The 22,782-nt window shown below is 37.7% G+C and overlaps 1 protein-coding gene across 11 annotated transcripts in view; it reads right to left on the bottom strand.

Moving 5' to 3' along the window:
- The window catches only part of LOC124956326 (transcription factor Sox-2-like), a 325,693-nt gene extending 322,565 nt beyond the window's left edge, over positions 1-3,128 (bottom strand). The window contains exons 1-3 of one of the 11 annotated variants that reach the window (XR_007103220.1): positions 2,850-3,123; positions 2,318-2,643; positions 1,487-1,922 (exon numbers count right to left, since the gene is read on the bottom strand). The gene's annotated coding sequence lies outside the window, so the exon portion shown is untranslated. Of the gene's footprint in view, positions 1-1,486; positions 1,923-2,179; positions 2,209-2,317 lie in introns of all 11 variants that reach the window. The other 10 variants (XR_007103224.1, XR_007103219.1, XR_007103229.1 and 7 more) reach the window with 10 other exon arrangements.
- Positions 3,129-22,782: the final 19,654 nt, after the last annotated feature.

Raw genomic sequence — 22,782 nt, 5'->3', positions numbered from 1 at the left:
TCGCAACAATAGTCGATTTTAATACACCTTGCTCGGAGAAAACGAAATGGATGGAGAGGGAAAGAGAGAGAGAGAGAGAGAGAAAGAGAGAGAGAGAGGGAGAAGAGAGTCGTAGTAGAGTGACAGGGTGAAAAGAGAAGGCGAAAGACATCGAGAGGGAAAGAGAATGAAAAAACCAAGGGCGCAGAGAAAAAGAGAGGAACACGGTAGTAGGTAAGAAAAAGAGAAAGAGAGGAATAGAAGCAGAAAGAGATGGTGGAGGAGGAGGGAACTTCTACATTTGACGTGCGTGGCGCGAACAAAAGTCACGAGAGAGAAAGAGAAAGAGAGAGAGAGAGAGAGGAACGAAGGGGAAAGAAACGTGCAAAAGCGCACGCAAAGAAAAACAGATGAACGTTGCCTGGCCGAAACAATTGAAGGCTGCGTGGAATAGGGGTTGCTGGCCTTTTATGTTGCCCACCCCCTTGCGTTCACCAAACCATGCCCTCCTCCTCCTCTTCCTCCTCTGTTCCTCCGCTTCTTGCTTCTTCCGCCTCTTGCCTCTTCTTCCGCGGCCCCTTTGCAGCTACCCCTCCATCCAGATCCCAACTCTGCTACCACTACCAGTACCACTACCACCATTACAACCATCACTACCACCACCACCACCACCACCACCACCACCATCACCATCATCTCAATCTCCACCGACCAACCCTTTCTATCCTCGCATAGCCATCGAGCCTTCAACGAGAATATTCGAGCGATCGTTCCTTCTGATGAGGCTTTTATGCGATTCCGTGAGCTTTTCAAACGGGAGCACTCGCCGTGTATGCCAGGGATAAGAATTTCAATTTCTTGTTTTTTATTTTTCTTCTTTCTTTTTTCTTTTTTTTTTCTTTTTTTTTTTTTTTTTTCCCCTATAGGTACCTGAGAGCGATTGTATCGTTCACCTGTTCATGTGTACCTACGTAACTACGTTTGTACATATGTACGTATATATAGATATATCACAATCGTCGATCGCTCCGTGGACTAGAGTTTTCTTGATTTTTTTTTTTTTTCTTTTTTTTCTTTTATTTACGATTAAAAGGGATCGTATTCAGACAATACAATAACAAAAGATTTTCTTCTATCGTTGAATTTACCCTATAAGAGTACTCGATATAACAATCTACATAATACACTAAATACTCTTTTATCTTACTTGAAAAAAAAAAAAAAAAAAAAGAAAAAAAATAGAAAGAAAGTAAGAAAGAAAAGGAAACAACAAGGAAAAAAATGAACTTATCGTAATATAAAGATCGTAAGAGGAACGTTAATAGATTAGATAAGATGTCGATCAAATTTCTCATCTCATTTGAGATTCGATCATTATCGGCCATGTTTATAAATTTAATATACCTAATAATCGTATAATTGTCTGATCGATTATTAGAAAATATAATAGACGTATATATATATATATATTTATATATTCGAGAAGATAAAATATGCTCTTACTCACCGATCGAATGCCACGATCCAGTTGAGAAAATTTGGAACACGGCAACATAAATCAGGTTCTCTCCTCACCTTCTTCCCCTCTCACATGACAGAGATACGGCACTCTAAACGGCCACTCAGTCAAAGCCAAACGTCATTGCAACGGGCGCACTACATCCACCACGGCGACGTGTGTCACGTCACGCAAAATTCAAAACCGAAATTCCGCGCATTGTCCGCGCGTCAGTGCGTCAGTCACACGCGACTTCGTGTGCGGTCTCTACGCTTCTCTAAATCATCGGTTGGTTCGCTCGTCGAAGCTCGATATAATCGACGCTTGCTAACCTCCACCGTTTGTTCGTTCGTTCGTTCGTTCGTTCGTTCGTTCGTTCATTCGTTTGTTCGTTCATTCGTTTCGTCCATTAACGCTTGGCTATTTCGTTCGATCTCTTTCGATCCTTCGTTTTGCGCGGCAGAAGTCAAAAAAAAAAAAAAAAAAAAAAAAAAGAGAGAAAGAAAGAAAAAAAGAAAAGAAAAAAGAAAAAAAGAAGTAAAGAAATCGTCCTGACACACTTGATTTAATTACTCTTACGCTTTACTCTCATATTCTCTTCGTTCAAATATATAAATAAATAAATAAATAAATAAATAAATAGATAAATATTTAATGACAATCGCAGGAAAACGACGTGCGTGTTCGTTTCTAATCTCGAACCTTTTCGAAAATCTTTTTGAATATTAGAGCTATGCCAATTGTTTCGCGAACGAAAGAGAGAAACGAAGAAAAGAAAAAAAGAAAAGGAAAATAAAATTGTTATAATATATATGTATCAATCGATGGATGACATCTTACCGATTCTTTAAAATTGACATTGACAGCTGTCAGATATCCCAAAATTTCGAGTGATAAAATCGCACCCTCTATGATAAAAAAGCTCAAAGATATCCAAGTACGTCGATGGATTATTTTTCCTCTTTCCTTTTATTTATTTATTATTATTATTATTTCCTTTTTTTTTTTTTTTTTTTTTTTTTTTTTTTTTTTTTCTTTTTTTTTTATCGAAGTTCGAAATCTTTCCAGTTTCTTTTACACTACTTTACACATTGACAGGATGTTTTGACACTTTGTCCACTATTGGATACACGACACCACAACAATTTTTTTATAATTCTTTTTTTCTATATATAAAGAATGATTATACTGATCGAGGAAAGGTATGAAAAAGGAAAAGAAAAAGAAAGAGAATGAAAGAGAGAGAGAGAGAGAGAGAGAGAGACAGACAGACAGACAGACAGACAGACAGACAGACAGAGAAAAAGAGAGAGAGAAAGAGACAGAGAAAGAGAGAGAAATGATCTAAGGGGAAAAAAAATGAGGAGCACACCGCGAATGCACACGCGACCGACACACCGACGAACTTTATCGTCTCGCGCGCTACACGTAACTGATCGGAGCTTCGCGGATCTCGCTATGTCTTCTCCCCACCGAGCGCACCCTACCGCGCTTCTCCCACTCCTTCTTTCTACCCTCGATAGTACATAAGCATAAACGTTACGCGGCGCACGAAAAACATAAATGTCCATCGACACTCTAATCGACTAATTCAATAAGATTTTGACCGATTTCTTTTTAATGCGATCCGTTCATCGATTAATTTCACTAATTCCTTCATATACATACATACATACATATATATATATATATATATATATATATATATATATCACCACTTATTCATTCGTTTCAATGAATTTTGGATAAAAGTCAATATATTTACGATATGAATGTGCAAAAAAAAAATAGAAAAATAAACAAACGAAAAAGAAAAAAAAAGAAGAAGAAAAGGACTACACAATCAATACGATTTTAAATATTTTCTAAGTAAATGGATTGTTAATTAATGTTAAAATATATTCTTGGAAGAGAAAACATGAAATTTACGAAAGGACGAAGGTACTTTGACGTGTCCTTTTATTGGAATCCCTTCGATCGTTCGATACGTATAAGAAGTGGACCTCAGCCCTTATACGAACGGCAACGAAGGGTCACCCTCACGAATCCAAAAACCAGATCGACCGACGTGGCAGAAAGCATTGTTACCGCGAACCTTCGATATCAACGTTGTTGATTCATTCGATTTTTGTTGAAAGGAATCGGATATTTTCAGCAATCCTGTCTTTTCCTTTCCCAAAAGTTCTTCCTCGTCTTCCCTTCTTATCCCTTATACTGCATACCATCCTCGTATCCTTAGGCAGAAGAACCTATTCCTTCTTCTTGGACTCAGGTGCCATAAGGATTGGTGGAAAGGGATGCTACGTTTTTGTGTAAGCGCGAATAGAGTGCGAGAAAAACGAGAATGACTTTCTTTTCTATCGAGAAAAGAGAAAGAGAGAGATAAAGAAAGATAAAGAGAGAAATAAAGATATATATATATATATATATATATATATATATATATATATATAGAGAGAGAGAGAGAGAGAGAGAGAGAGAGATAGAAAGAGAGGGTGACATCGTAAGACCTTTCGCTTCTCTCGACGGCAGGAATGCGATGGAACTTCCATGGGCATTGGAATGTCGCGAAATTCCGCGAACGTAATCTCGAGTGCCACGATGCCTTTGGAAGCTGCGATAAATTGCACAACGATTCGTAGCCGAGCTTTCTTCGTCGAATCGAGTCTATGATGAATCGTAAGCTAGATCTCAAAATGCGATTTTAATATATCATAAACGAGCAGCAGTCAATGAGAATAACGAATACCTTTCTCTCTCTCTCCTATTTCTTTAAGATTTTTCATATTTTTTACGTAGTTATAATAACGATCATTGGATTATTATAATACGTTACTGAAACGCTAATGCCTATGTAACTATCATCGAATGGAACATTCTTAAAATGGTTAAATGGTTATATATATATATATATATATATATATATATATATATATGTATATATTTATCTACATATATCATTATAGGACGATTCGACGATTATTTCTCAACAGAGGCGTTATAGGGTACACAGGAAACGATTAATAAGCCCTTGCGCTGTCTCCCGACGTTGGCTTCTTCGCCGAACGAAATGCAATTTATAATTCGACCGACGTTCGGCCAACGGCATTTAACTCTACTACGTTTTCGAGAGCCCCGGATATGATTATAATTAATTAATTTTACCGTCGTTGACCCTGCTTAATATAATTCACCCCTTTACTCCGCTCGTGTCCTCCAATTCCACCTGTTGTACGCGGATTTTCGTTTCGCATATCATTAATTATAACCAAGATTAATTATTCGAGCGTAGGTAATATTATCTTTTGTGTGAATTGCCGAGTTATATAAAATCGATACCGTAATGATATTAAAAATATATCGATTTCGTATATAGCACCGAAAGGAACAAAGATTTCTATCAATTTTATTAATAATACCAAATAACGAGAAACATCGTCAAATTGAAGGAGAGAGAGAGAGAGAGAGAGAGAGAGAGAGAAAGAAAAAAGAAAGAGAGAGAGAGAGAGAGCTTCATCGCATGCCTTCGCGTTACGTTCGATGAAACCATTATTCTATTTGTGTCGATGAATTATTCGAGCACCCCATCAAGATATCGGATTACTCTGCCGGTCGGATAGTCAATGCAGCCCATTATCTTCGACGTCGTCCTCGTCGAACTGTCTCTTGATGGCGAAAGTCTTGCTCTATAATAAGTATAGACAGTTCTTCTACTTATAGGGAACTTATTACATTTCCCATAGATATGATATAATAAATATCTTTTATTTGTACACTTGATAATATTAAATAAAAGGGATGATAGATTTGAAAAAAAAAAAAAAGAGAAAATTAAAAGAAAAAGAAAAGATTCGTAGATCTGTACTTATAGACAACATAACGATCTATGATTCGCTAATTAAAAGAACTTCAAGGGATGTCGATGCCAATTGAAATATATATTTTATACAAAAAAAAAAAAAAAAGAAAGAGAGAGAAAAAAAGGACTGACTCGTTAAACGACAACGACGGAGTAGAGTCGACATTTCTTTCGAAAGGAATACGACTTGGAACGTCGTGCCGATAGATAAATGGAGAATCGAAAATCGGTGTAAGCCCGAACTCGGTGAATTTCGAATGCGACGTTCCTTACCCTCTTATCTTCAAGCTGTTCGATTCGCAATCCATGATCTTTCAGCTGCGACTGCAAAAGCAAAAGGGAGTCTTAGCCGTGTGCGGTGTGCTGCCTCACCGACATTTTGCCTTGAAGAGAAGAAAGAAAGAAGAAGAAGACTAGGAGGAAAAGAATGGTTGTCGTAAATGTGATAGCGTCGCGTAAGAATACGAAATAAGAGCGGTTCCTTGCTGAAATTCTAAGCTAACACGTTTTCTTCTATGTATATACATATATATTTACGCGCACTATATACATACATACATATGTGTGTATGTCTGTGTGTGTGAGCGTGCGCGCGCGTGTATATACGCGTCACTTTGAAATTAGCGCATACGTGTTAGTGAAGAGAGAAAGATATAAAAAGAAAAAAAAAAAAAAAAGAAGGAAGAAGGTGAGAGTGAGAGTGTGGGTGGTACTGATGGCGAAGGGGTCGGGGGTGGGTCGGTAGTACCGAGGCACCTATACATTTAAATAAATAGCGTTTCATTATAACTTTTGTGCGCGCGTTACTGTCCGCCTGACAATGCCTGAAACAAAGCGCCCTTCCATTGTTTTCGAAATAAAAGAGCGCCGGCCCCTCGGCCCGGGCACCACCACTACCACCACCACCATTGCTCCCGCCGCCACCACCACCACCACCACCACCACCACCACCACCACCACCACCACCACTGCCATTGCCACTACCGCCAACGCCAACGCAAACGACACGAACGCGATCCACCGGTCGTCTTTTCCACCTTCTTCGAATCGCCGGCACTGCCATCGTCTTTCTCCAATTTCCACTTCGACCTCGCACGTGACTTCTTCTATTTCTTCTCCTTCTTCTACTTCTACTTCTTCTTCTTTTTCTTCCTTTTTTCTACTCTTTCTACTCTTTCTGTATCTTTAAAACCCGGCGCGTGGGATTAATCCCAGATTCCCCATCCAACTCGACCCCACTCCCACTCTAATCAGAAATTTTCGACTTGGAAACTCTTCTTTATGAAAAGGAGACAGTAATTCTCGATGGCACTATTCGAAATCTCTGTTATTAGACCGTGCGGCGGAATACTATTGTTCTAGCAAAGAAAAGAGTATATCGATAAGGAATCTATCCAAGATGGTTTCTTCCTTTTTAGGAATAAAGACTTTCGTTCTATAATCGGATTATATTTGTACAATTAGAGATAACTACATTAATATTTCTTTAAACGTCATTCTACGTGACTCGTATTATTATTATTCTTTTTTTTTTTTTTTTTTTTTTTTTTAATAAACACAGAAGAATTTTGAAGCAGGCAAATATTTATGTGTTTTTAATGCAAATTAAGAAATTAAGAAATCTATCGAAGATTGATATTTTTTTAAGAAAATGATCAAAGAAAATTTTTTTATATACCTTTCCACATATATATATATATATATATATATATATATATGATAGATTTGAAATAGATAAATATGATCCATTAAAAAGATGGTGATATTAAATAATACACAAAAACAAAGATATCTATCAAGAGTTCAACTCAAATAGAAGTGAAGACTATAAATCGTATATATATATATATATAACAAATGCAAGTTTTCGCGTATAAAGGGGTTTGAGGGAATATAGCCAACAATATTGTGCACGCGGCTTGCTTTGTAAGCAGCGGCTGACGTCTTAATATCGCGGGGAGGGAAGGATTAACCGCGAGACCCACCTAAGAATGGAAGGATCATGGTGGGATTCTAATTAAACGGAAAACAGCTTCATTAAGTTCGTAACTACCTCGGGGCACACTCTACGATACTAAAGGCAACCTCCTGATAGGGGAGCTCTTCTCCTTTTGGCGTATCTATATGCTACGGTTCGACGAATCATCTGTGCTTTTGCAATATGTACCTAATTATCGGTAATTAGATGCATCACTTCGTTCCCAATGCGCAAACTGAATGATCTGTGTAATCGTCATTAGACAAAATTAAATACATTTAATAATTATATCATATATTTCTTGTATTATTTTTTTTTTTTTTTATTGCAAAAATTATAAATTAATTTAATATAAAAATTTTATCGTCGTAAAATCTTATATCGTCGTTATCGATTATATGCTTACATTTTATCAAGTCGTGTAATGATTTTTTCTTTTTGTTTTTTTTTTTTTTTTTTTTTTTTTTTTTTTTTTATAAAACTTAAAAGTTCGATGAACGCTAAGTTATTATCGAAGAATCACGTGGCACGATTCGTTTATCGTAAAATAATCGAACGAGAATGACGACGTGTGAATCACGCATCAACGTACTTACACTGCCTGTACCAATAAAATTAGTATAAAAGAGAAAAATAAGGGAAAAAAAGAAAGGAAAAAGCAAAAAATATTACCGATTTCTTGCCCCCATAGTCTTAATGAAAGTACGGTACAGGCTTAAACCGGCGTCACGATAAAAAAGACTTTGATCTCGCTGAATCATCGAGCCGTTACTTAATGACTCGAGCTGCATCAATACTTCGTCCTTAGTACAACGATGTCGTAAGAAAATAATGGCTTCTTAATTGATCGGTCCGTTGAACGAGAAAGGATCAAAGAAATAATGCAGATCATAAAAATTTCGTATATATTGCGTAAAATTGTATAATCATTGTTATAATATAAAAAAGAATTTTTCTTTTTTCATTTTTTATTTTTTTTTTTCTTTTTATAAATCATTACTGTAAAAATTGCGAAGTACCACGTGAAACGTTGTAAAACGTAAGAGAATTGGAATGGCCGATAAGTATTCGAAAATGTGTATCAAACCGGCAAATAAAATGCTTTTATCCCCAGCTTCGGATATGCACATTCGTACGTTCTGCAATTCGACATTCGTTGCAACGCTCTAATGAGGGCGCATCAAAAGCAATTAACGTTTACGCACCGCACTCGTCAACGGCGCGATCACGCGCGAGATCGTGGATGAAAATTCAGCTTAACGACTGCAAATGCGCGCGTGTAATTTTGCCTAACGACTAAGAGGCATGGTATACGATACGAGGATTCCGTATATTAATCGTAGCGAATTCCCAGCTTATATACATTTCATTTAGATATATAATATAATTCATTAGTATCAAGCCGAACGGGTTTATCTTATACCGCAGGTTCTCTTTAATCGTGATGGATTATAATATCTCAATCAAATTTTCATTTGAATAATCATTTAAAACATCGTTTAAGAAGAAGACAAGAAAGAAATAAATAAGATAAATAAAATAAATAAATAAATAAATAAATAAATAAATAAATAAATGAACACGTGTAAAGAGATAGCAACAATCGACACAGTTATACAACATCCTATGAATAGCTGGATAATTAAAACAAAAAACAAAAAAAAAAAAAACAAAAAAAAGAAGAAGAAAGAAAGACAAGAATAAAGGAAAGAGAATCTAATGAATTTTCATTGTACTCTATCTTTCCATGACGAAACGTGTTGCAAAGTAAATGTTTCGTTTGGATCTCGACGAGACTGAAGGTAGTAACTATGAACGAGAACCACTTTTGTTGTACGTTCGATAACAATTAAGGGCCACGTCGCGGAAGGGTACGAACGGATTGGCGATCGCAATTTGCAGAGTGGACTGCCCGGTGCCGGATGAGGAGAGGTTGCTAGGTGAAAGTAGGAAGAGATGGTGGAAGAGGTAGTGGAGGAGAAAGAGGAAAGGCAGAACAGAATGCAACGAATTCGAAAAGAGCGGAGCCCTGCGCCTGCATACGTAATGCCATTGGGCCATTGTCAAGCGGCGCCAGAGCCCTTTTGTCTCCCGAGGGCAGCGCACCCCCGCGCGCGGACAAGCGGCAACTACGAACCGCGGCAAAATTCTGATCGCACCACCGCCGAGACCGATATCGATCTTCGGCCGATCATTTGCATGCTCATTGTTCAGGCATCCAACGAAAATTCTGACGACAGCGACGACGACGACGACGACGACGACGACGACGACGACGACGACGACGACGACGACGACGACGACGACGACAACGACGAGAACTACGACGATATTCTTCTCGTTCTGAATGTCCTTTTCACTGCTAATTCCCAACCCGTCCTCCCCCCGCCCCCGTCCCCCGAATTCTCACGTTCACGAACATGACCCTACGAACTTTTGTCTATCTTTTATCTAACTTTTTTAAGGAATCATCTCTCGACGTATAAAGAGTACTTTTTTCAGATATATTGTAAAACTTCTTGGGGAGGAGGAGGAAAAATAATGATTCATCATCGAACACCTATTAACGATACAATGTTAACAGATTTCAAACTAGAAAGAAGTTACGTTGGAGGATCGGTAATCTAGAATTTTTGAGCGACTCGAATTAATTTCCAGAGAGGTTTTGTTCAGTAGAGTGGTCTCTATGCCGGGTAAGGGGAGGCTGAGGGAGAGGAGAGGGATAAAAGGGGTACGAATAGAGAGAGAGAGAGAGAGAGAGAGAGAGAGAGAGAGAGAAAGAGAGACAGAAACATCGTTGCACATATTTTTATGTCATCGCAGTGGAGGCGATGCATTGTTGTCGCGAGACAAAGGCAAATGTGGCGGAAAAATTGCGGAGGAAAGGCGAGGCGCGGGAACTCGTGGCTCTGGCTTGGATGTCGGAGGGTGGAAAAGAGCGAAAAGAGAAAGGATGAGGTGGAGGAGGAAAAGTAGAAAGAGGAGGAAGAGGAGATGGTGATGGTGATGGTGGAGGTCGTGGTGGTGGTGGTGGTGGTGGTGGTAGTGGAGTTTGTGGAAAGAGTAGTGGAGGATGGAAAGTAGGCGAGAGCGACAAAGCGGAATGGGTTAATGCCGGATCTCGCGCGATTACTCGACGATCGCTTCCATCGACCGATACGTTACACTGGTGCTTTTCTAGCATGCTCGCAAAGCAAAACACACAAATCACTCGAGTAAATAGAAGAAAGCAAAAATCATTCCTGCAGAACTGTATCGGGGGAAACTGCGCGTGTCCAAATGTCGTGCGTCCGAGCGTAGTACGAATGACGCCGAGAAACCGAATAACGAACTAATAACTGGGACCTCGATCGACGAAATAAACGAATACTCTCTATCGAATATTTGAAACAAAAAGTGATCCAGGTCGACTTGTTCCATTGTTCGTAGCTTACCCGTAGAGCGGTCAGTCCATCCACCGAACGCATAAATGCTCCGATTCGTTGGTGTCGCATCGACCAACTGTTTTATCGGAACGCGTTACGATATATTGTCTGTCTGTCTGTCTGTTTCTCTCTCTCTCTCTCTCTCTCTCTTTTTGTATGTTTGTGTGTAAGTAATAATAAAAAGTGCTACAAATCGAATAACAAAATTCATTTTTGTGAATTCATATTGCCGAGAAGTATGTATGTATCTATATATATATACATATATTCAGTTAGTCAATATGTAATATTGTGGAATTTATAGTATTTTATATCTAAATAAATAACATTTTGTTTTTCAATATTTTCGTTCAACTTTTGATTGATAATCAACTAACATTACTTATCGGCTAACATAATACATAATACGCATATATATCCTATAACTATTTTTTTATCGACGCGTAAATTTATTCTTTTTCAATTTCGTGTCAAGTTTTTAGAACATAGCGTATATAGTCAGTCGAAGGAAGTGGATGGTCGTTACTGTCGGCGATACCGATCGAGAAAATGTGGAACGCAAGAGGACCGCGCGAAGGGTGAATGATGCAAAGGGGTTACGGTGGCTTGAATAAAAGTCAGTAGATCCGGCCGTTTATGCGTCAGACATCGTCGAGGTTCGTTGCATATGCTTTTCGAGAAGACATACAACGAACAACGTAACAGTTCGCTTGGAAAACTTCGAAAGCTTTTATTCTACGACAGTTTTCACTTTGTCACACAGACATTATGCGATTTATCGAAAAAAGAACGATCAGAAGAAACGATCGAGAGTTTTGCTTTTCGACGTTTACAAAAATATACAAGGACGCGAGTTTTGTTGTTTTTTAAAAGAAAAACAAAAAAAGAAAAAATAGAAAAAGAAATAGAATAGAAAAGGAAGAAGGTAATAATAAAATGAAAGCTAAAATCTTCTTATGAAAAATAATAATTGGGTATACAAGTTTATCTCGGAAGTGAACTAAGATTTCGAGAAAGAGAAAAGATAAGTATTCATAGATATTGTAAGGTCGCATAGATAAAGTGGCTCGACTGGAACCGTTGTAGATGTTGTAGGGGTGGTGGTGTAGGGGGTCGACGGGATGTAGGTACGTAGGCAGATTTAATTAGCATGGACCGGCGAAGGCCCTCGAGGGTTGCCAGGGGCGAACGGGGGCAGTTGGAGCGTTAAAGTTAAATGACGGTTGGCGGTTGCTTATTCTTCCCAGCAACTGATGCTTGATAATCTGCGAAATCTCCCCGCCGACTCTCAATTCTGCTCGATAGTTCGCCGCCCGTGTAGGCCAATTCTCTCAATGGAACAACTCACCCACGGACTGACTGGCTTAATTGTAGTTGCTACGTTTCTCTCCTTCCCTTACTTTTCTTTTTTTTTCTTTCTTTCTTTTTTTCCCTCTCTCTCTCTCTCTCTCTCTCTCTCTTTCTCTTTCTTCTTTTTTCTTTCTTTCTTTTTTTTCCCTCCTTTACCCCATGCCTCCAGCTCGAGCCTCTAGCTCCTAACTCTCTCGGCCCCTATTCGCCGTATTACATCGAAATCGTTTTCTCGGACTCTCGAGCGGGTATTTCAAAAATTAGTTGCGTCGTTAGTAGAGAACTCGTTTTTCTCGGTTCTTTCGCCTGGAAGCATTTGCAAAAATTCACATAACTTCTAAGCCGTAGGCGAATTCGAATCGTTAAAAAAAAAATAATAATAAAAAATAATAATAAAAAAAAAAAAAAAAAACAAACAAATAAACGAACCGAACGAACGAACCGAACGAACGAAACGAAAAAAAAGAATCAAGAAAGAAGAATGGCAGAAGAATTTATTTTGTTTGACAAAGTATGAAACAATGTGGTAACCTCTTAATGTTGATGATGTCTTATCTTATTTTGTCATTAATTCCATATGGCATTCGATTTCTTATCATTTCACCGTTACATCGATGAGAAGATATTTTCTCATATTCGAAGTAAGTATCCAGTTGGAATACTGTCTCAGCGATGGCACTCTCTTACTCGTTTGATTCAGCTAGACAGCTTACCCTTGGCGAAGCAGAGGGTAAAGCGCAGGAGTATGTGTTATTCGTTTCCACAATAGCGTCATTGTTGAAGCATTGTGCTTCTACCCCATTCCGTGGATTCGTCGCGAACACTTTACCTCCTACTACTTGCCGCTCGCGAATGCGCGTGTACGTGCTCCATACGCGCGCACCTCCTTCCTTCCTTCCTTCCTTCCTCTTTCTCTCCTCTTCCTCTTATTCTTTCTTCCATTCCTTTTATCTACTTACTACTACTACTACGACCATCACCATCACCACCACTATTACTACCACTATCATCGTCGTAGTCGACGTCTTTCCTACTACCATCGTTCTTTTCCTTAGCTCTTTTCTATTTTTCGCACATTTCCTTACACCAATAAACGAAACAATGAATTCCCGTCTCCCTCCCCACCTTTTTATTATTTCAAGCAATATTATCGATAAGGTTTGAAGATGCGCTATATATATATATATATATATATATATATATATATATATATGTGTATATTATTTTTTTCTTTCTTTCTTTCTTTTTCTTTGTTTTTTTTCTCTTTTCTTTGTTCTTTTTCTTTTTTTTTTTTTTTCTTGTCCTTTTTTTTCTCTGCATTGTTTAATCCTAACGAAGTGCGAAAATATCTTTACGTACGTAGTATAACGAGGATCTATATTTCTAATCGTGACTCATAATCCCGTAAATGTAAACGCGTTTTGGACGCGTATAAACCTCCACGAATTACTATGTGGCTCATCCAGGAACGATGCCTGATTAACGACGGCGCACGGCACGATATTGTCCCGGGGTTGCTCGAAAAGGGGGACAAGGGACAGTAATGCGCTCATCTCCCAGGCACAATAGAACAATGCGTTCCATAAGTAAAGCGCCACCGCTCTCACGAAATGCATATATGTATATGTATATTATATATATATATATATATATATATATATATTTAGAAATATACATATACATATACACATATATATACGTATCTTCGAATCAGTCCCCACACTTAAATGCCTCGCGTATTCAAGAGAAATACCCATATGGATGGTTCAGAGTTCTAAAGGACCTCCGGTATTGTCCGATACTACGTCAGCCGCTAACGAAAGACTACTTCGCACCTAAATGTCTCACGATATAATGGAATCTTTATATTCTTGCTATTCTTCGGGAGTACATTAGTGGACACATAGGAATGGTACATAGTAGACACATATACATATGTACGTATATGTACACATATTATATATATATATATATATATATATATATATAACTATATCACATCCCAAAGAAAATTTCTATGGCCTACTACTACTCTTCTTTCGCCATTATTATATCATTATTACGTCTTAGAGTGAACGCAAACTCGATCGATAATGTTTTCTACTTGGAAATAGACGCAACGTTTATGAAGTAAGAATCGTCCTAAATATTTCCACCCACGATCGTTCCAATGCTCTCGAGTTTCAACGTTATACAATGGCGATACGCTGATGTCATTCGTGCACGATCTTGCGACTACGGGGTGCCTTAATGGAACCGCTTAAAAACTTCGTTTGCATATAAATGTTTCGATCTACTTGCCGCTTCAAGATTTCATGATTTTAATAACGCAACCGGCCTTCGAACTCCCGTTACCGGTCTTTAAAAGCTTATATACTAATAAATTAAACGTCATTGAATTTTATATGGTATATTATTTCGATAGTACCGTAGGTGGTCACTGGTTAATACCGAAATCAAAGGGTAGAATACGAAAAGAACTTTTTTCTTTTTCTTCTTCTTCTTCTTTTTCTTTATAAGTAGATTCACCGAAATGAGTGAAATAGAAAAGAAGAAAAAAGAGAAGATTTTATGTATTCCTACTTACAAGTAAAAGGAAAAGGAAAAAAAAAGAGAAAAGAGATCGCCAAGATCTAACGGGCGTACATACGTTTGACGCGATAGAATACGATGAGAAAGAGATAGAAAAAGAACGAGTGAGTGAGTGAAGGAAAGACAGAGAGAGAGGGAGAGAGAGAGAGAGAGAAGTGGGGATGGCACGATCTGTCCTTAATTGATCGTCGAACGCGTTTTCTCTCGCGCGAAAGGAACTGAAACGGGGGCGGGAGGGAGGGTTGACGTTTAAGGTGAGTTCACAACTGGGAAAACGGGATCTGCGCGTGCCCGCGTCCATCCACGATAAGCTTTATGATTGAAAGAGAGCTCCGAGAGGAGCTGAAATAGGAGGGATTGGAGAAGAGGAATGGAGGGAGGGAGGGAGGGTGAGAGAGAGAGAGAGAGAGAGAACAGGGAGAGGTGGAGAGGGTAGGATGGGTTAACAATGTGTGGGAGCGAGAAGGAGAATGTCAAGTGGACATTGTTGACGGTGACAATGCCGCTGAAATTGCCGGAGAACAAAGAGGTCTTATGATGACGCTGCTAGCGAACGAGCGAGCGAGCGAGCGAACGAGCGAGCAAGCAAGCAAGCAAGCAAGCAACCGAACGACCGACCGACCGACCGACCGACCGACCAACAGACCGACCGGTCGACCAACCGGTCGAGCTATTGCAAACGAGCGAATGAACGAGCGAATTGAGCGAGTTGCTCGTGGACAGAGACTCTCCGGGATTCTCTTCAACGAAGCTTCTCTCTCTATCTCTCTCAGCTTCCTCCTCCTACTTCTGTACCTCTAACTCTATCTCTCCGTTTACCACCTCCTTCTCTTTCTCCTCATCCACCTCATTCTCACCCTCTCTCTCCCCTCCTCCTCTTCCTCCTCCTCATCATCATCCTCCACATCTCTATTTTCCCTCTCCTTCCAATTTGCTACTCCTCCTTTCCTCGATTCCCCGTATGACACCCCTGTATCGCGTGGCATTATGCCATCGACCCTACCGCAACACCTATGTCGATACTACTCATGTATTAAGTACCTTCATCCATTAAGGTACCATCCCATCTCGCGAATCACCCTTACCGTTAATATCGTTACGACGGCTGTCAACGATCTTTTCGATTTTTAAACGTCGATGGCTTTATTCTCCTCCCTCTCTCTCTTTCTCTCTCTCTCTCTCACTCACTTTTACTCTCACTCTTTTCTTCTATTCAGGTGTGCCCGATGGTTTTATACAATGAAGCTATCTTATTTAAACGATAACTTTTTTAATATAAAATTCATTTAATAATTTGATAATTTGATAAATTTTGAATGAACGAAAAATTCATCCTCTCTATCCCGATAGTTATCCAATAGAATATATATATATATATATATATATATATATATATATATATATATATACGAATAGATTTACCATGCATACTTCGCGAAGGAAATTCATTCATTAACTGGGATCCTTTCTTTCGTAATACGCTTCCTAGAATACGTAATTAACACTAGTAGAGAAGAAAAAAAGAAACAAAAAAGAAAAAAAAAGAAACGCGAACAAAAAAAAAAAAAAAAAAAAAAAAAAAAAACTGAAGGCAATATCGTCGGCAACTCTTATACGAAAGGGGCCAAGTGAAAGACAGAAAGAGAAAGAGAAAGAGAATGAGAATGAGAATGCAAGAAAGAAAGAAAGAAAGAAAGGAAAAGAAAGAAATAAAGAAAGAAATAAAGGTACGAAGAGGAAAAGAGAAAGGAGGAGTAGGATCGACAATAATTTTTTGCTTTTCAGCTCGACGAATATTTAAAGTACCCAACGTTCAATGCCTAGAGAGAAGAACTTGGTGCCCGAGCTCTCCTCCTCACTGTAGTCCTTTCGTAGTTGTGTATAGCTTCGGACGCATTGTGAACGAATGTGTGTGTGTGTGTGAGTGTGTGTGCGCGCGCGCACACGAGCACGAGCACGAGCACGAGCCGAGTATACATCGCCATCGTTCCGTGCTTTCATTCGTTCGCGGAAAGAAGTAAAGAGCTTTGTCGCCGCGGCATCAAAAGCTTGAATGACGCGACGATGAAAGAAGGAAGTATCGGTACAAGAAACTGCAGAGTGAATACTGAAAAGAATATAGTCGTGGAAGGGAGAGAAAAAGAGAAAGAGAGAGAGAGAGAGAGAGAGAGAGAGAGAGTGATAGGGGGTGGCTGAGAGGAAAGAGAAGATTTAAGAAGAGAAGAAGGGAAGAGATAGCGCAAAAGGAAAAGAAAAGAGGGGAGAGAGAAAGAAAGAGACTCGCGAGACGAAACCCTTTCGGAAAAGAACGATAAGAGAACTCGCAGACCGAGCAGTCGAGATATCGATGGAATACGTTTACTTCCTCCTCTTCCTCACCAACCCGATAACTTTCAAGATGTCATTAATTAATTTCGCTAGATCGTCGAAACGACATCCGAGAGAAATTCCATTTAAAAGGCAAGATGAGTATTATTATTAAATAAGTACGACGATGCATCGTCGACAATAGATGCTTGTACAATTTCTACAATTCTTTTCTTTCTTTTTTTCCTTCCACTTTTTTCATCGAGTTTTGAAATAAAAAATGAGATACGTGGATCCCATTGATAATATACATACAAGTAGAATATATTGAATTTAATCTATGATACTTTTCTAATTGTATATTTAATTATTCTAAAATGTATGGATATAAATGATAACTTAGGGAAGAAAAATTGCGCGTATGCTTGATTACGCTAAACTATTATCAAAAACTTCAAAGTGTCCTTGCTCGATATCTTCATATGGTACGTAGAACGAAATGTCATAATGTACGCGCACAGAATACGTACAACATAAATATATGTATACATATATATATATATACATCCATAGATACATATTCTTGTACGACAACAGCAATGCACAATGAAAAAGGGGTGCTCTGATGGTGGTGATGACGATAGTAGTGATGGTGGTGGTGGTGGTGGTGGTGGTGGTACTACAAGGGTTGGAGGTGGAAGCGAGCAGAGGGGTGAACGTTCGAAGGGAATGAAGAAGAACTGAAAGCTGCGTTCGCTCGCTCGCTCGCGGTAGCGTATGCAGATAATCGGTACAAAGCCTTTCGTCCGATGACAAAAGGAGAGACCCGGCTAGCTTTCTGACGCGTACGTGTAAGAGATTGTATGCGTTTAGCAGAGACGATATACATATGTGTACATATATATATATATATATATACACACATACATACAGGTGTGTATGTACGTGCATGTGCACGTGCGCATATTGTGTGTTTATATACATCTATATATTTTATGCCGAGCGTCATATCTAAACTTCGACGACGATCCCAATTCGAGAGATGTTTCGAGATCGATAGAGTATACATTTTTGTCTTTTTATTTATTTATTTCTATTGTTTTTTTTTTTTTTGAACGGAACAACACTTCTCTCACTATGAGAGAATGAAAACGTTGATAGAGAAAGGGAGAAGGCTTGGTTTTATTCGTTCTCTCCTTTTCAAAGATGACTTTGCGGTACTCGTTGCGATAGCTCGTGCAAAACGGAAGGTAACATCTTATTTCTCTATATAAAGGTCATGCGGAAGTCTATTAATCGCAAGAACGTATTGTGACACATTCAACTATTCAATATAATCCAATACTATCGATACTCTATTCGGTGAGTTCTACATCCGCGTCATGTATATTCGGATAAAGCGAGAAAGAGAGAGAGAGAGAGAGAGAGAGAGAGAGAGAGAGAGAGAGAGAGAGAGAGAGAGAGAGAGTTAGAGAAGAGAATTTATCGATAGAACGTAGGAATCTTTTCGATGGGATTCTCATATATTGCTTTTCAAGAAGAATAAAGAAAGAAAGAAGTAAAAAAAAGAAAAAAGAAAAAAGAAGGAAAAGGAAGAAAAACAAAAATAAAATGAGAAAAGGAAAAAAGAAAGATAAATAAAAAAAGATCTCGACGTAATTTAGTCAACGAGGCTGAGATTTTTAATCGTTCTCATTCGCCATGAGTTATAATAAACCTGAATAATATTAATCCCATAAAGAAGTCCGTGAAATATTGACGTCAGTTTCGCCATCTTGTTCGATGACAAAATACATAATATACATGTATATGTATAACATACATACATACATACATACATACATACATACATACATACATACATACATACATACATACATACGTACGTACGTACGTGAGTTTCGAAGGACTCGAAAGAAGAAGAGAGAAGATAAAAAAAAAAAAAAAAGAAAAGAGAAAAAAAATAAAAAATAAAAAAAAGAAAAAAGAAAAGAAAAGAAAAGAAAAAAGGAACGCGACTGTTTAACCACGTCCATAGCGCTGTAAGTAATGACAAAAGGATAGCGAGCGAGCGAGCGAACGAGCATTGAACGTGGAAGAAAAGATCGTATGCCGACGAGCGACGACGTTGGTTGCTGTTGCTGCTGCTTTTGCCTTATACGTTTCACGTATGTACATCTCTTTCTCTCTCTCTCTCTCTCTCTCTCTCTCTCTCTCTCTCTCTCTTCCTCCCTCTTGTCCTTTCTTCTTCTCTTATGTTAGTAAAAGAGTGAGAAAGAGAGAGTGTGTCTCTCGGGTGTGTCCGTGCGCGCACTAGAGAAAAGAGTAGAGTATTTCAGTCCGCGTCCATAGGAACGAAGGGTGAAACAATGTGGCTTTTGTGCGAGAAAGAAACGGAAAAGCTAAAGAGAGCCTAAGAGCGATTGAAATGCTCGACCATCTCTTTTTCTCTGTCTTCTCTCTTTTACCACTTCATGATTCTTCCACTCTACCCATCTCTCTCTCTCTCTCTCTCTCTCTCTCTCTCTCTCTCTATGTATCTATCTACCTCTTTCTTTTTCTTTTTCTCTCTCTCTCTCTCTCTCTCTCTCTCTCCTTTTACTGTGTTCTGCTTCCTTTAGAAAAAGTCACCGTGTACCGCTGGTCCGTTCTTCAAGAAGAAGAGAACTCCCTCCTCCCTATCTATTCGACGAAAAGGACTCGTCTTCTCTTATATTCTCGTAAAAGAATAATATATAATACATAAATCTACGGTAAAAAAGAAAAAAGGAAAAGAAAAAAAAGAAAAAAGAAAAAAAAAAAGAAGGAAAACAAGAAAAATCTGAATTAAAGTCCGAAACGAAGGTGAAATCGGTAAGAGGGGGATAAAGGAGCAAAGAAATGAAAAGAAAAGAAAAGAAAAAAAAAGAGAAAAAAGAAAAGAAAAGAAAAGAAAAAAAGAAGGATAAGAAATAAAAAAGAAATAAAATAAAAGAAAATAAGAAAGTAAGGGGCGGGGGGTAGCACACACCACAGTGGTGGTACGTGCCGAAGGGACGAACATTGGCAAAAGACGAAGGGAGCCAAGAAGGTAGGGAGGGAGGTACTGTGTTCTCGCAGGTTGCTACTAGTCAAGACTGCCTTCAGATTCCAGAGCGAAGCATTGTGTCGCCGAACGTGCATTGTCCTCCCGTCACCGGGAAGTCGACAATGCCGAGTCCGTAAGTTAGTAACCCTAGCGTAAAAACTTATCTCCTCCTTCTCCTCCTCCTCTTTCTCCTCCCCATTACTTTCTCTCTCACTCTTCCTCATCCCTTTGCCACTACTACCTCTAACTCCACGAAGAAGAGACATCGAACATCGTCAATTTCGATTCCGTTCAGTTTCTAATTCCCCTCGACCCCAAACACCTCAGGTCCAACTGTTGTCCCCCTTTCTTCTCTTTAACTCAATAAACTGATATCTGCGTTAAGTACTTATATATGTGTATATATATATATATACACATATGTATAATTTAACACATGAAAATGATTCTTCTAATTTAACACGTGTAAATATTCTTCCTCGATCCCGGCTAAAAATTTTATTTTCAAATTGCACGTATCAATTTTTATTGTTTCGTTGGTTTTTTTTTTTTTTTTTATTCCGACTAAACGAAAAAAAATAAAACATAAAATAAAATAAAAAGAAAAGAAAAAAAAAGGAACAAATAAAATTTCGAAACAAAATGAATTGAACTCTTTCTTTTCTTATATAATCTTCGATTCATTCCTAACGCATTAAATGTCATATACGACGGGGTTAACTTTATAAATGGGATAACCGTGAATCTTAATGGATACATCCATTATTATCGATCAATTAATACAACTTCGATAATCTCGCTAATACCGATTCGGTATTATTTATTTCGAGAGAAAGTACGCTTTGCAACATTCTCGGAAATGCATTTTTTCTTTTTATAACAAGTTATACATATATATATATATATATATATATAATTCTTTTTGCAAAAGTTATAATTTTACCGTTACTGAAGGGATTATAGTCACGATTGTGAGATTATCGTCGTTCTAAAAGTCAATAAAAGATCGATTTTTTTTTATAGAATACTCATCCACCCGTACAATCGATGGACCTTGTACACAGCCTATTTATTATAGCCTTACTTATGCGTTCTATAAGCTCAGTCAACTGGTATATTAATTTGCTTTGTAAGAAGAAAAAAAAAGAGAAAAAAATAATATCGACTATAAAGAAAACAAACTTTTCTTTTCTCTCTTTTTTTTTTTTTTTTTTTCTTTTCGATAGAATTGTCGTAGATGGATGATAGTGGTAGTAATCCGACGAATCGGAAGTGAATACATCCTGAGGACCGGATAGAAAGATTAGGGGTTGGCGGGCGGTCCTATCTCGTTGGGACTCTCCAGTCGGCGACTAGCCGGACAACGCGTGGTCGACGGACAAAGCTCTTCTAATTGTCCCCATCAGCGTGGAAGAATGGACCACGGGGCTGCCACTGACAATTTCATTTGTAATTTGCATAAGGCTTATTAAAATCACAATGGAGGAGGAGGAGGAGGAGTAGCCAACAGGGTGCCGCCGCCGTCGGCCGATCGAGGTATATTCATCGACTTTTTCGTACGGCTTAAAAATGGAAGGATAATCATTACGTATGATATGCGCCAAAAGTAATATAACGATGACGATAACGATCCGTAAAAAAGAAAAAAAAAAACAGAAAAAGCGACCTTTCATTTCTCACAATAATCTTTACAATGATTATTTTTTTTAAATCTCTTTCGATAAACGAAATTTTGCGATAATTATCAAACCAATTTCTCGATTTATATTTTCGATAAAATATATATATATATATATATATTATATGTATGTAAATGTTTATATGTTATAGTATGAGTAATTTATTTTGCTAGAACGAAGTTTTACATACGATTTTAATATCTTTCGAGATTTTGCGATAATTATTGCATGTGAAAAGATTTTTCGATTTCTATTTTTGATAAAATATAAATGTATAGATATAAATCCCAATATATATATATACATACACATACACATATATATTTGGTTAGAATAAATTTTTACAAGTCATTTAAAAATCGTTCGAAATTTTCTGTAATAATTTTTCGATTTGTATTTTCGATAAAATATCACGAAAATAGTAATCTTTTTTTACATTTCCTTTTTTTTTTTTTTTTTTTTTTTTTTTTATAACAAATACAAATGTAAAAAAAAGTATGAATAAAATATGTCGCAATAGACTTACCTTGAAGATACATTGCTTTCTATTTCTCTCGGTTCCCTTCCTTAACGGCTCTAAGAACGTTGTTTAAACGGAATTATCCTGTATCCACGTTGTATACGTAATTTCACATTTGCATATAATCACTTCACACATATTCACTATATAAAAGAAATTGATATTGCGAACTAAGAGTTCCAAACTGGACAAAAGAAAAAAAATAATTCTATATGAATTATTTCGTATATAGAAATTTAAAAGAGACTTTAACGAAAATTTGAATCTCCTTTCTCTCATTGCCATCATTACAAAAAAAAAAAAAAAAAAAAAAAAAAGCACAAAGTGCGAGATTATTACACAGTTTTGATGTACAATCTTAATTCAATTTAATTTTATTCATGTCTCGAAAATGAAATTAATTGTCATAAGCTTATTAACGTATACCATTACCAATTTGGAACGCATTAGTTGTTATATATATAAATGTATATATAACGTGAAATACAAGAAAAGGTTAACTCGTCGTTTTTTACACCTCAACAAGTC

This window comes from Vespa velutina, chromosome 1 (assembly GCF_912470025.1).
Source record: "Vespa velutina chromosome 1, iVesVel2.1, whole genome shotgun sequence".
Lineage (NCBI taxonomy): Eukaryota > Metazoa > Arthropoda > Insecta > Hymenoptera > Vespidae > Vespa > Vespa velutina.
Note: the sequence above shows the minus strand (reverse complement) of the source record. Positions and strands in the feature narration are given on the sequence as shown.